This window comes from Ptychodera flava, chromosome 10 (assembly GCF_041260155.1).
Source record: "Ptychodera flava strain L36383 chromosome 10, AS_Pfla_20210202, whole genome shotgun sequence".
Classification (NCBI taxonomy): Eukaryota; Metazoa; Hemichordata; class Enteropneusta; family Ptychoderidae; genus Ptychodera; species Ptychodera flava.
In genome coordinates, this window is record NC_091937.1 from 25,211,448 (window position 1) to 25,224,515 (window position 13,068).

A 13,068-nucleotide genomic window follows, 5' to 3' on the forward strand; every position below is an offset into this window, starting at 1 on the left:
TCTGTGGCTTCGCCGACACACATGCACCGTGTAGTTATTATACGCAAAACAACTTCCGGGTTTGCACGTCACTTTTAATCGACAATAACCCCAACAATTTCAAAAGAAAGGTATACAAAATCTTTATACACGAGATAATAAACAGTAAACTTCATGAAAGCATTAACATCTTACCAAATCTTATCAAATAGTGGAGTTGCTGAACGCTGGGGAGAGGTCATCGCATAGTTACAAATGCGTCGTTCGCGTTAACATAGTCCTACACTGTTTCCATTCATACAGAACGTGGAAAATTACTAATGAATATGTATTCAAAGATTGATGAGGGTTCACTGCCTTTAACCCTTGTTTTTTTAGTCAATCAGTTTACAGATACGTATCCCCCTATGTTGCCGACGTTGATATGGACCAGGCCACAGAGCTACCGGAAAATAAATGTCGGTTTCACCACAGAGTAACACGGGCTGAGTAGCAACACTTGCATGCCTTTGTTCCATGGTCGTCTCGGTAGACTATTGGCTTTTCATATTAAAATGAGCTCCAAAGGTGTTAAACTTTTTGGAGGTTTTGTTTGTGGTTGATGATTACACGAGATTATGCGCAAAATACGACGAGATGGCATCGTATTGCCAGTCGCGTAGCAACCATAGTTACTTTGTGAGCTCTCAGGCCAAAAACACTGCTTCACGCCAATCAAAACATACACGCCAGCAGTTTCATAAACATGTCCTTCCTTGACGCACGTTAAAAGAGGGTACGACTGACCGTAAACCATTGAGTAAAACCAGACAGTATCGATAAAAGACTTTCAAATTTGGTTCAAACACACTCATTATATATTCATAAAAATATGAGAGGAATTTTAAAACGGTAAAACTCGTTTTCCTGAAGCTCAAAACACTCCCGTTTTCGCCAGCACGTCAATTCTGCTCAGCACCACACGACAACAACAACACAAACTTTGCCGAACATACTTTCGCTTAACAATTGGCGAAAATCCGAAAACTACCAAAGGATTCATGGTCGGCACTCTTCGGAAAGAGAGGCGAGAGCAACCTGAGGCGAGGCGAACATGGATGGGTTACGTAACCGCTTAACGCCTTAAACAATACCCGTTGCCACTCTATCTATCTTTCTCTATGGTTTCACTTACTTTATTGCTGTAAAACTGCAAAAACAAGGAACCTGGCGATCCATTACTCTTCAAAATGCTAATACATGATTTTTTGTTTGTTCGAAAAGCAACGATTACGGAATTATAGAGCAAGAAATTTCAGGTAGTCCGTAGAGTGCGATCGGCATGCCTCTCAAGGCTGCATCTCAAAGAGAGTCTGTCCCTCATTATAATGTCATTTGCATACCTTGAATTTATGCAAATCTGGTATCCATGTTCTTTTGTGAGTGGACGCACGATCACAGGATGGTGAGTTCGAGCCCCGACATGGCTATGGTGTTGTGTCCTTAAGCAAGGCACTTTATTCCTCATTGCTTCTCCCCACCCAGGAGTGATGCCTAAATGATAGGACAGTGGCTGTAATGTTTACGTTTTAGCTCTGCAGTGCCGATTGGCTGCACATGTGAGCTGTTGTTTGCTCCCAAGGGAGTTGAGTGGTATCAAAACAACAAGTCCAGTGACCAGGGGTAATAATAATTGTAAAGCGCCTTGAGCACAAGTACTTGTGGATATGTGCGCTATAGAAGATTATTACACCTCACTCATTCAGCGTGCACTGCCATTGGTTAAACACGACTCACGTGACATGTAAAAGAACGTGATGATGCCCTCTGTGAATGTGATGATGCCCTCTGCGAACTTGATGATGCCCTCTGCATTTGATATTACATGGATGACGTCATTTTACTTACTGCGCATCCTTTCTGCGCAAAACAAATTGTCGTTCGCTTGTTGTACTTTGCAGTTGGCAACTTATGGCTGCGAAACGTCATGCAGAGCTGTCACCGGCACAGTTAGACGGTATTTTGATGCAAGTAAACAGCAAACGAACGAAAATGGCAACAAGGAATGCAATTTTTTTTTGTTCAGCGACTATGCAAGCAACAAATTTGGATACGCCACCGAGGAGATCGGCAAACTTTAGCAGCAACCCTAGACTCGGCACTGACAACATTTTACGCTGAGGTCCGGACTCGGAAGGCGAACTGTACTCGAAGAAGTCTTTGTGTTTTTTGTTTCTTTGCATGTTTGCTTGTTCGGTGTAATAAAAATAAACACATGAGAGCTTGGGCAATATCACGATTTTTTGCCTGCCCTCGGGCTGGTGGTCATGATCGAAATACTGATGATGCCCTCGCCTACGGCTCGGGCATCATCATATTTCGATCATGACCACCATCCCTTGGGCAGGCAATAAATCGTGATCTTGCCCTCGCTCTCATGTGTTATTATTTAAACCTATTATTATTATTATTATTATTATTATTATTATTTAATTCATAAATATATTTGTAAATATTCTAAATAACTCTGAATACTATGGCTATGGCGCTTTACAAGTACCCATTACCATTATTATTACGATTGTATTATAATTGGTGGAGATACCATTTGATTGGATTAATGAATTAAAATACCTAAATAATTTGTATATCTCCTGGGTGACGAGGCGCCCTCTACTCATTAAATGGAAGTAATCGAGATCCGAATAAATAAAACACAAATTGACACAAAAACCATGCAATTTCCTACAATAATTTTGATCCATTGACATCAAAAGAAATATAAGGAGAATGTTCATATGATAAATATATAATCCCAAGGAATTTTTCTCTGTTTGACGTCATCGTATACTCGTGTTTTTAGCTGAGCCGCACAACTTCTCTCCTTCGTATCGAAGTTGTACGGCTCCGCGAAAAACACTCGTTTATGATGATGTCAAACAGAGAAATGCCACTGGATTATATATATAAATATACCATTAGTATATCATTAGGACTATGTGCTGATACTTTCGACCATTTTTGATAAAATGACTTCTTTTGGCTTCACACCTGATTCAATACTAATATCTAATACTTATTTCTGGCACTACATGATTAATGGGAACATATAAACTCTGATAGTTTGTTAAGGAGGAGATAATCTAGTACACGCTTTACTTAATTGTATTCACCCTTAGAAAACGTGTCAATGTCCATCCATCCATCAGGATCAATATTTTTGTAAAATTATTTCCCCTACAGGCCTAAATGACCAACATTGGCATGGTAAGCGGTACTGGGAATCTTCAAAGTATTGATTGCGCGAGAGGTTAAGAGTTAGTTTGTACTACGTAGATTTCATTTCTCCGTATACAAGCTTGAAAGATACCATTGCCCTAGACACACGTCTCCCATTATATTTATGTCTTGAGGTAGTGTTTGGTCATTCAGTCCTGCAGTGTAGTCCTTTTATTTCTCCACCGTATTGTTTCAGAATGAGGGTCTAACGTCATCTTTAAAGAGTGGCTCTGGTCATACAATTGTAAAGATAAAACAAGAAATCCAATTATAAACATTGATAAAGCACTTGATATTAAATTTACATGTCACAATAATATTTAAAAAATCAAACATACTCGTTACAAACGTATCACGTGAAATTCTAGCGTTTCTTCATTAATTTTTAACTGTTTCCAGTATTTAATATCATGCAAACATATGTTGACTTCAAACTGCATTTGCCGCAACACGCCAATTAACGAGGTGTGTCCGGCTTTTATGTGAAATAAGTTACAATTGAGATTTTGTTGTTTTAATTACTAATTTTACTGAATTTCGATGACCATCTGACGTATAAACCTTTATTTTACATAAACTATCTTCTTCACTACACAACACAGTACACACGCCATGGTAAAATACCAGTACACAGCCAGGAGGCACTGTAATATACAAAAACGTCTATCGAATGGTTCCAGCGCATTAGAAATGGTGCGTATTTAAGCCCCAGAGATGATGTCTGAACATGTAAACACTTTACAGAAATAATTCACATACAATACGGATACACACACGACATGCTTGCAACGACTACGATGTAGAATCTAATTGGACACAAAGGATTACACACTTTATGTATGTATGTATGTATGTATGTATGTATGTATGTATGTATGTATGTATGTATGTATGTATGTATGTATGTATTATCTATATCTATCTACTTCTCTATCTATCTATCTACTTCTCTATCTACCTCTCTATCTATCTATCTATCTATCTATCTATCTATCTATCTATCTATCTATCTATCTATCTTTCTGTCTATCTATCTATCTATCTGTTTGTCTGTCTGTCTATCTATCTGTCTGTTTTGTCTGTCTATCTATCTATCTATCTGTCTATATCTCGAAAAAACAATGTCTCGCGTCATAATTTATGATCTGAAAGAGAAAATAGATGTCTCAACATTCAGCTCATAGTGAAATGTCTTATTAACCTCAATGACAATTAAATGTGTAGTTACATCGTGCAAATTCTTCAAGAAGTTTTTTGCACGAATCACAATAATCGGACACGTGGGGACATATCTTATTCAATCTAATTCACTTAAATGTTTTATGTCGTTTTAGTCTGACGAGGTATAATTCTTATTTTTATCACTGTTCTACAGCATTGACAAAATGTACAATACCTTACCTGGAATGGAAGAACAATTGCTACAGATACTTTCACGAGGCAGAATATGGACCCGCTCACACCCTTTGTAGAGACGATACAGAAGGTGGCCACTTGGTTTCTATAACATCATCTGTCATGAATGAGGTCATGATGGATATCATTGACGACGATGCCGCTTGGATTGGTTATGACGACCTTAAACACGTAAGAATATAATATATCAAGCTATATCACTTCAAAGTTAGCTTTTTGTGGCCATTGGGTATTTGGTAAGGTAAATAATCCGCCATCCATGCAATTGATCTTAATATCGAAATGACGCGACGATGAAATTTTGTGTTATGAATATAATTTTAGTAACTGCTCTCATCACAATGTCATCATAGGAGGTGTGTATCTTTGTCATTGGTGCGCTAGTGCGATAGGGAGCACAAACACACGAAAAAAACCAATGTCGAAAAACGCCCCAAGGCGTGACTTTAGGGCATACTTTCGAGGTAACATGTGGTCTTTGTTCAGTTGTCGTTGATTTTAATCATGACAGAGTGTCCTAGGCATTTGGACGCGGTAATAATTGGTCCAAATAGGAAGCAGCCCTTTTGCTCGCAGTATTTCGAGAACTGAGAGAGCATCCAGAGATTGATTTAGGGCACTTCCTGAGACAATGCAGTTTAACATCGAACCGTAGCAGACAAAGCAGCAGCCAAGCCCAAGGAGGGGTACTCCCACAGAATTTAAAAGATGTACGGGCATATGCCACCATAATGAGTCACTTTTTTACCAAAATAATTCCTAAACATGGATCGATTTTTCATCCTAAAACCCTCAACATGGGTTGATAACAAAGCAAATTTTCTTTCAGTAAGGACAACCTTCACATGCAACAGATAAAAGAAGAACATTTCCAGAAATTGTCAAGCGAAATCCCTAACAATGAGTCGTATATTTGGAATATTCATGGTCGATGTTTTCAAATCGGGCGGCACACCCCATTTGAAAATATAAGGAGTACCCCCGGGGCAGCCAAGGGACTAAAGAGAAGCCACGAGCAGTGTCACTGAAAACAAGTCATTGACAATGACATAGTCCCCACTTGTAATAGGAGTATTAGTCTTGATGGGGCAGGGAAATGTAGTCTGGAGTGTATATGTTGAGATCTATGGGCACATATGTCTATGTCGTTGTTCCCAATTTGAAACACATTAGGCATGTCTAAGTTATGGTTCTAAATCGGGAAAAAAGATCAGACCATTAGCTGTATTGGCCAGCCAAGAAATACATATGCGCATAATAAATGTGGTACAAGATGTGACATCTTAAGGTCTAATATCCTATCAAAATTGGAGGGTATGGAACTTGTTGTTACTGAGTTATGCATATATATGTATAATCAAGGTCAAAGGTCATCGAGGTCACGTGACATTTTGAAACAAAAGTTGTATCGCTAATTAATCCCTATATGCCAAAAATCAGACATCCAGCTCTATTGTCTTGCTCAGAATTAGATTTGTACATAATTAATGAGGTAGAGTATGTTGCATCATAAGGTCTCCCATCATACCAAATATGAAGGTGTACCACTTGTGGTTACTGAGTTATGGACAAATATATTTCAGGTCAAAGGTCATTGAGGTCACGTGACATTTTATCAAAAACTTGTATTGCTAAGTTATCCATATATATATATATATATAATATTATATATATATATATATATATATATATATATATATATATATATATATATATATATAACTCAGACCTCTAGCTCTATTGGCTCGCTCAAAATAAGATATGCTCATAATTAATGAGGGACAATATGTGGCGTCATAAGGTGTCCCATCATACCATACATGAAGGGTGTAGCACTTGTGGTTACTGAGTTATGGACAAATATGTATATTTGAGGTCAAAGGTCACCGAGGTCACGTGTCATTTTGTCAAAAAAATTATATTGCTAAGTTATCCCTATATACCAAAAGTCAGACTTCTTACTCTATTGGCTCGTTCAAAATTTGATATGCACATAATTAATGAGGTACAATATGTGGCGACATAAGGTGTCCCATCATACCATATACGAAGGGTGTATCACTTGTGGTTACTGAGTTATGGACAATATGTATTTGAGGTCAAAGGTCACCGAGGTCACGTGACATTTTGTCAAAATATCTGAGATATCTGCGTGAACAGATGGACTCACGGATGGACGAACGGACGAACATGACCAATCTTTAAGCCCCCTGGACTTCATCAAGGGGGACTAAAAACTGTGTCACTGCATCCTTTTTGCCATATGAATACGATGAAAAACTAAATTTTTACTTTTTTTGGCCTTATACATGGGAGTCTATGGAGAACTGACTTATACATGGGAGTCTATGGAGGTGTAAACTAAAAAGTCCTCTAACACGGCCAAATTCGATCGCATTGTGAAACAAATCGACGTGCATCTGTATGGGGTAGGGTACTATCCTTGTGCAAAGTTTGAAAGAAATTGACTAGGCATGTCTGAGATATCTGCGTGAATGGACGCACGCACTCACGCACGCACTTACGGACGCACGCACGGACATGACCAACTTGGTCATGTCCGTGCGTGCGTTGGGCAAGAATTGAATGTTACGAAGTAGAGAAATGTGACAGCGAGTTAGCATAAACAAATTTGTGAAGAGAAATTGTAAATGTTTGTTTTGTCCGTCAAAAACAAAGTCTGTCAATAACCACCCGGCTAGACTACGTGTTATGAAAAATAAACCAGATGTTTGAATGGAGACGAATGTAAATAAAAGTAACCATACTGCCACAGTTCAAATGACCAAGGTGTGTTGAGATTATCTTAGTTCCACGACGATCGCGTCCATTCGTGCAGATTTAGTAATGGTGCAAATTAATCCTAATGGCCTTATCAAACGTGTTGCCCCTGTGGTTGCCAAGGTGTGTTGAGATTATCTTTGTCCACAACGATCGCGTCCATTTGTGCTGATTAATGCAAATTTATGCTAATAGTCTTATCAAATGTGTTGCCGGCAAGGCCGCCATCTTCCAGCTGCGTGCTCACGGTATAAGATTGAATCATTCAGAAAATCGGGCCTTAAGTGAAACAATTTTTCCTTGATATATCGGATAAAAAACTATAATTATCGCTTTCTAAATAGCGTTCTAAGTTTAGAAATTAGCTGTAGTTTAGAAAGTCTGAGTTTGAGTGGAAAAAATTGTTCTAAGGATATATCGGATAAAACGATAATTATCGCTTTCGTATATATTTCTTAGTTTAGAAATTAGCTGTAGTTTAGAAAGTCGGAGTTGGAGAGGAAAAATTTCCCAAGGATATATCGGATAAAAATATCGGTACACCATTTCTGTTGTCATCTGTATATTCCCTAGTGTTTCAAGGGAAAAAGTGTGAGCTTGTAGGAGCAGTCTTGTAGCACCTGGAAAATACTATCAGTTTTCCCCAAGTAAGTTTTAAAAGCCAAAGCTGAAATGTGACTTGTCCAATAGACCGACGAGATAATACCTCCAAATTAATGCATTGGCCCTATCAAAATGTTGCCGGCCAGGCTGCAATCTCCCAGCTGCGTGCTCACAGTTAAATGTGGAGTGTGTGAGATGAAGTCCCGCAAACTTTCCAAACTTTTGGAGAGGAAAAATTTTCCAAGGATATATCGGATAAAAATATCCGTACACCGTTTCTTTTGTCATCTGTATATTTCCAAGTGTTTTAAAGTAAAAAGTGTGAGTATGTAGGAGCTTTCTCGTAGAACCCGGAAAATTCTATCAGTTTTCCCCAGAAGTAAGTTTTAAAATCTAAAGCTCAAATGGGACGTGTCCAATAGACCAAAAACGGAACAATCTAATGACCAAGGTGTGTTCAATTACGATCGCGCGCGTCAATTTGTGCTTCAAGTTAATGCTAATGAGGCATTGGTAAGGCTATTAACATTAATTTGCACCACAATGGACACGATTGTCGTGGAACTATCTGACCCACCTCTTGTCTGTGTCTGAACACACCTTGGTCATGCAAATTATGGCAGTATGGTTATTTACATTCGTCTTCACGTCACACATCTGGTTTATTTGTCATTAACACTAGCGGTGGCTATTTGACGGTCTTTGTTTTTGAGGGTCAAAAAATAAACATTCACAATTTTTCGTCATCTCTCACTCACAGCCACATATCTCTACTTCATGACATTCAATTCTTGCCCGTTCCAATGGCAAATTCAATACGAGGTGCTTTTCTCGCGGGTCTATGGGAAAAAATCACATTTGAGCTTTGGTTTGCCGATTGGGAAAACTGATATAGTATGTTCCTGGTTCTATCCGACATATCCTCGAACAAATTGTTTTCACCCAAGGCCCGGCTTACTAAACTTCAGCTAATTTCTAAACTTAGAACGATATTTAGAAAGTGATAATTATCGTTTTTATCCGATATATCCTCGAACAAATTTTTTCACCCAAGGCTCGATTTTCTAAACTTCAGCTAATTTCTAAACTTAGGATGCTATTCGTTTTTATCCTATATATACTTGGAAAACTTTTTCCACTGCAAGCCCGACTTTCTAAACTACAGATATTTTCTAAACTTAGAACAATATTTAGAAAGTGATAATTATCGTTTTTATCCGATATATCCTGGGAAAAGTTTTCACCCGAGCCCCGACTTTCTAAAACTTCAGCTAATTTCTAAATTAAGAACACTATTTAGAAAGTGATAATTATTGTTTCTGGCTAAACTTTCTAAGTTTAGATTTAGATTTAGACAATTCTAATTTAGCTTTCTAAACATCCAGCTAAACTTTCTAAAAACGATGTGTAGAATGTCATTGCAAATTACTGTCGGCAAACATGCCTATAATTTACGTCAATCATCTCCTTCATACGGTTTCAGTCCTTGATGAGGGGCAACTGCTGGATGCGCTTTGTTTTGTTAATTTATCAAAATATTTGAGTCTATCTTGGAATGCAAGTTATCTGATATTTTTCACCTACTCACTGACATGCTAAAACTTTGCTTTGAGTTATTCGTCAAAGACAAAGGCTTTAACATTATCAATGAGAAAACGAAAAAAACCCAAAACAACTCCGTTATAACGTTATTTGTAAATAATGAGGTTATCAAAGCGTACAATTGAAAGATGGCACAAAACTTGCATCATCATTTATATCAACATTTTATACATGTCTCTCTCGTACTGTAAAAGGGAAGTGAATAGTCGTTTAACGTTGACCGTAAGTGAAATATAACAATGATAAAAGATGATTTGATTTATAAATCTTACAAAGAAACTTGAAGGATCTCTCTTTGTGCAATTCAACTATTCTTCAACCGCTATTTTCTGACAATTTTACCTGGTACTCTGATATCGAAACGCTGAACGTAGAGTCGATCTTCCATACAACGTGTAGCCAACAAAATGAGGTATACATCGAGAAATGTCTTCTTGAAGCGGCATGATTTTACCGTTTTGCATAATTTCTTTTCAATCTTCACTAAATCAGTCAATACTTTCCTAGAGCGTTATAAAACCGTCTTGTTCAACAATCAGAAAAGACACTTTAACCGTTAACATACGGTACTGCTTAGGTAAGGCAAAACTCGAGACTTGATCGTCTTATTTCGGGCGTAGATAATTTTAATAAATGGAGAGGAGTTTCCATGAACACGATTACTGTGTACGAATGGCTGTGCAGTGAACGAATTAGTGACTATCAGGTTAGTATGAACCAAATAGACGAGAAAAAAAGAAATGAAATGAAGAAACGTGATTGTGTTAGGCAGGGAAAAGAAAAAATCAACCCACGAACAAGGCAAAGCAGCAGAATGATAACACGAAGTGGGAAGTGTTATTTTAGTTCGTTTGAATTACTTGTGCTCAAGAAAAAGTTACAATTTACATTGAATCACCACTTTCGCCCAAAGAATGGGATAAAGAAGGGGAAAAAGACGATATGATGAATGAAATAAACTGTAAAGTAAGACTGCGTTTCCTCGCGATATAGTTAGGGTTAATTTGGTATTTGTAGAATTCTGTATGTCTAGGTGCTTGGTAGGACTTCGTTTTACACGACTATAGACAGACAGATTCAAACAAAACATTGCTTACATATTTACAGTTAACTTTGAGAGAAAATCAGAGTCATGAACGAAGATTGTGTCACAGTCTTTCACTACTTGAACTGATAGGATAACGATTTTAGTTGTTCTATAGTTTTTCTCAGACATTTTGTACCAGACCCTGTTTCTTTGGAAGCATTAAGGAAACACTCAGAAATTTTACAATAAAGCAATTGATGTAATTTCATTGCATATACTATTTCAAAAATTAATAAGTAAACACAAAGTACTTACCAAATTTCTTTTTACTCTCATCGCTTGACAGATCTCTAGATCAGGCTGCAGAGAAATGATTTGGGAGTAATTGAGTCGGGATAACTATATCCAAGCTAGTGATTGATGTTAATTGGAGAGGTAGAAAGATTGCTGTTTCCTTTGTATCAGGTAGTGATAGAAAGTCTTGCATAATGTGTAAGCCTCCTGAAAAAAGAACCTTTGCAGTGTTATTGCTGTGAAAGCCGAGTTTACTGATATGGTTGACTAGAGCTTCTTAATACGCGTCCTCCTAGTTTGCTAGCAAAATATTGCGGAATAGGAGTTACAGAATAACATCGGTTTTGCTCTGCAAAAAAATCGCATTTAATGCAAATTTTCACTGGGCTGGGAAGAGGGGATGGTCCAAATTGTCGGCGCCTGCGGCACCTCAAATCACCACCTGCCAAAATCTTAAACCTCACTGAACCTTCTGTCAAAAATTTGTAAATATCACTGAACCTCCTGAACCTCCTGCCAAATCCGCCCTTTACGGTGCGACCTATTACTACTAATGTGATAGAAAGCCATATTTTTTCACCTGCAAAAAATGCCCACTTGCTGTATACGTAGGTCAAACTGGACAGTCAAAAGCGGATAAACAACAAAAGATTAGGCATAACACATTGGCAACACAGTCAAACCAAATGGTAAACATATCAATGACCATGACACTCCATCATGATTCAGTGTAGCCGTTTTGAAGAAGGCAAGATACAGAAATGGCCGTGAACGTGAAATAGATGAACCGAAGTATCAACCTTCTTGACTTTCTTAACATGGGACCAAACGAAACTTAGGCTTTCTTTCGAATTACGAATAGCTACAGCTTTTAATCTAATGTTTGCCACAGTGCCCGTCTTTGTATTCGTACTTGCACTTCTGCTTCAATTGGATATTCTCCAATCTGCATCTCATTAAGGAGAACAAATGTCTTTGTATACTAAGCTAATTGAATCTTCCGTTCCATTCCGAGTTTGAAACAAAAATAAGTTCGTAAATTTGCCTTTTGTCCAACATTTTCCAGCTCTTCAGTCTAATCGATTCTGTTAACCACTGACGTTGTATGAAAAGCAAATTTTCCTCGTCTACATCCAAAATATCGGAAATGTTTTAGATCTCGTTTTATGTTTTAAAGCAAAATCTCATAAGCAGTCGTACGCGTTTTGCATACCTTTGTTCGTCCAAAGCCAGAAGTCTATTTCAAAAGTGAACTTTATTGGCATGCCTGCGATTTGTACATGAATTCTTATTGCCTTCGTTAACGTAAACCTGTTGCAAACTAGACTGTTAATGCTCTGTTCTGAACTTAATCATATATACCATGTTTCCAAACCACCAAAATTCAGAAGAGTTGTCTAATATGGGGATCACACATGCTCTATGTAATTGATTATAAGATTCAAACCTAACACTTTCAAGATCTTTAACTATTTAATCCACAGGTTCAAATGCACTTCTGGGGAAGTTTTCCTCACCGATAATTAATTTGCATTAAATAGGACTTGATTTAACGTCACGACGTCCCTGTCATACGACACTACTTTGCCGATGATAAAATGGCAATAAATAAGAATAAACGATGGCGTTTTCATCTTGCAGGAAAACCACTTTTACTGGGCAGATTGTTCGGAAGATAAATATGAAAACTGGGCTGAAAACCAACCTGAAGACAAATACGGAAATGAAGACTGCACAATAATAGACGGCAGTAAGTTTCCATTTCTCAGAACAAATGTTTTTAATGTATTTGCCGATGGACAGTTCCTTGATAATAGGACAAACAACATAAAAGGAAGACATACTCCGACGAGTTTACGGCGTGTCCTTACCCTTTATTAGCTCACGTGTTCACACATGTTAACTAATGTTGCGGCGATGTCTGTCTGTGGATCTGTCTGTATGTCTGTGGGCCCGATATCTCAAGAAGGGCTTATAAGATCAGAATCAAGTTTCTTTCATAGATTCTGATTGAAAATAGCAAGAGAACTAATTTGCGATTAGTTTTGGGTAGAAGGGTCTTGCATATTTTATGCTCATTTGCATAATAAAATGTTTTTAGAAAATAA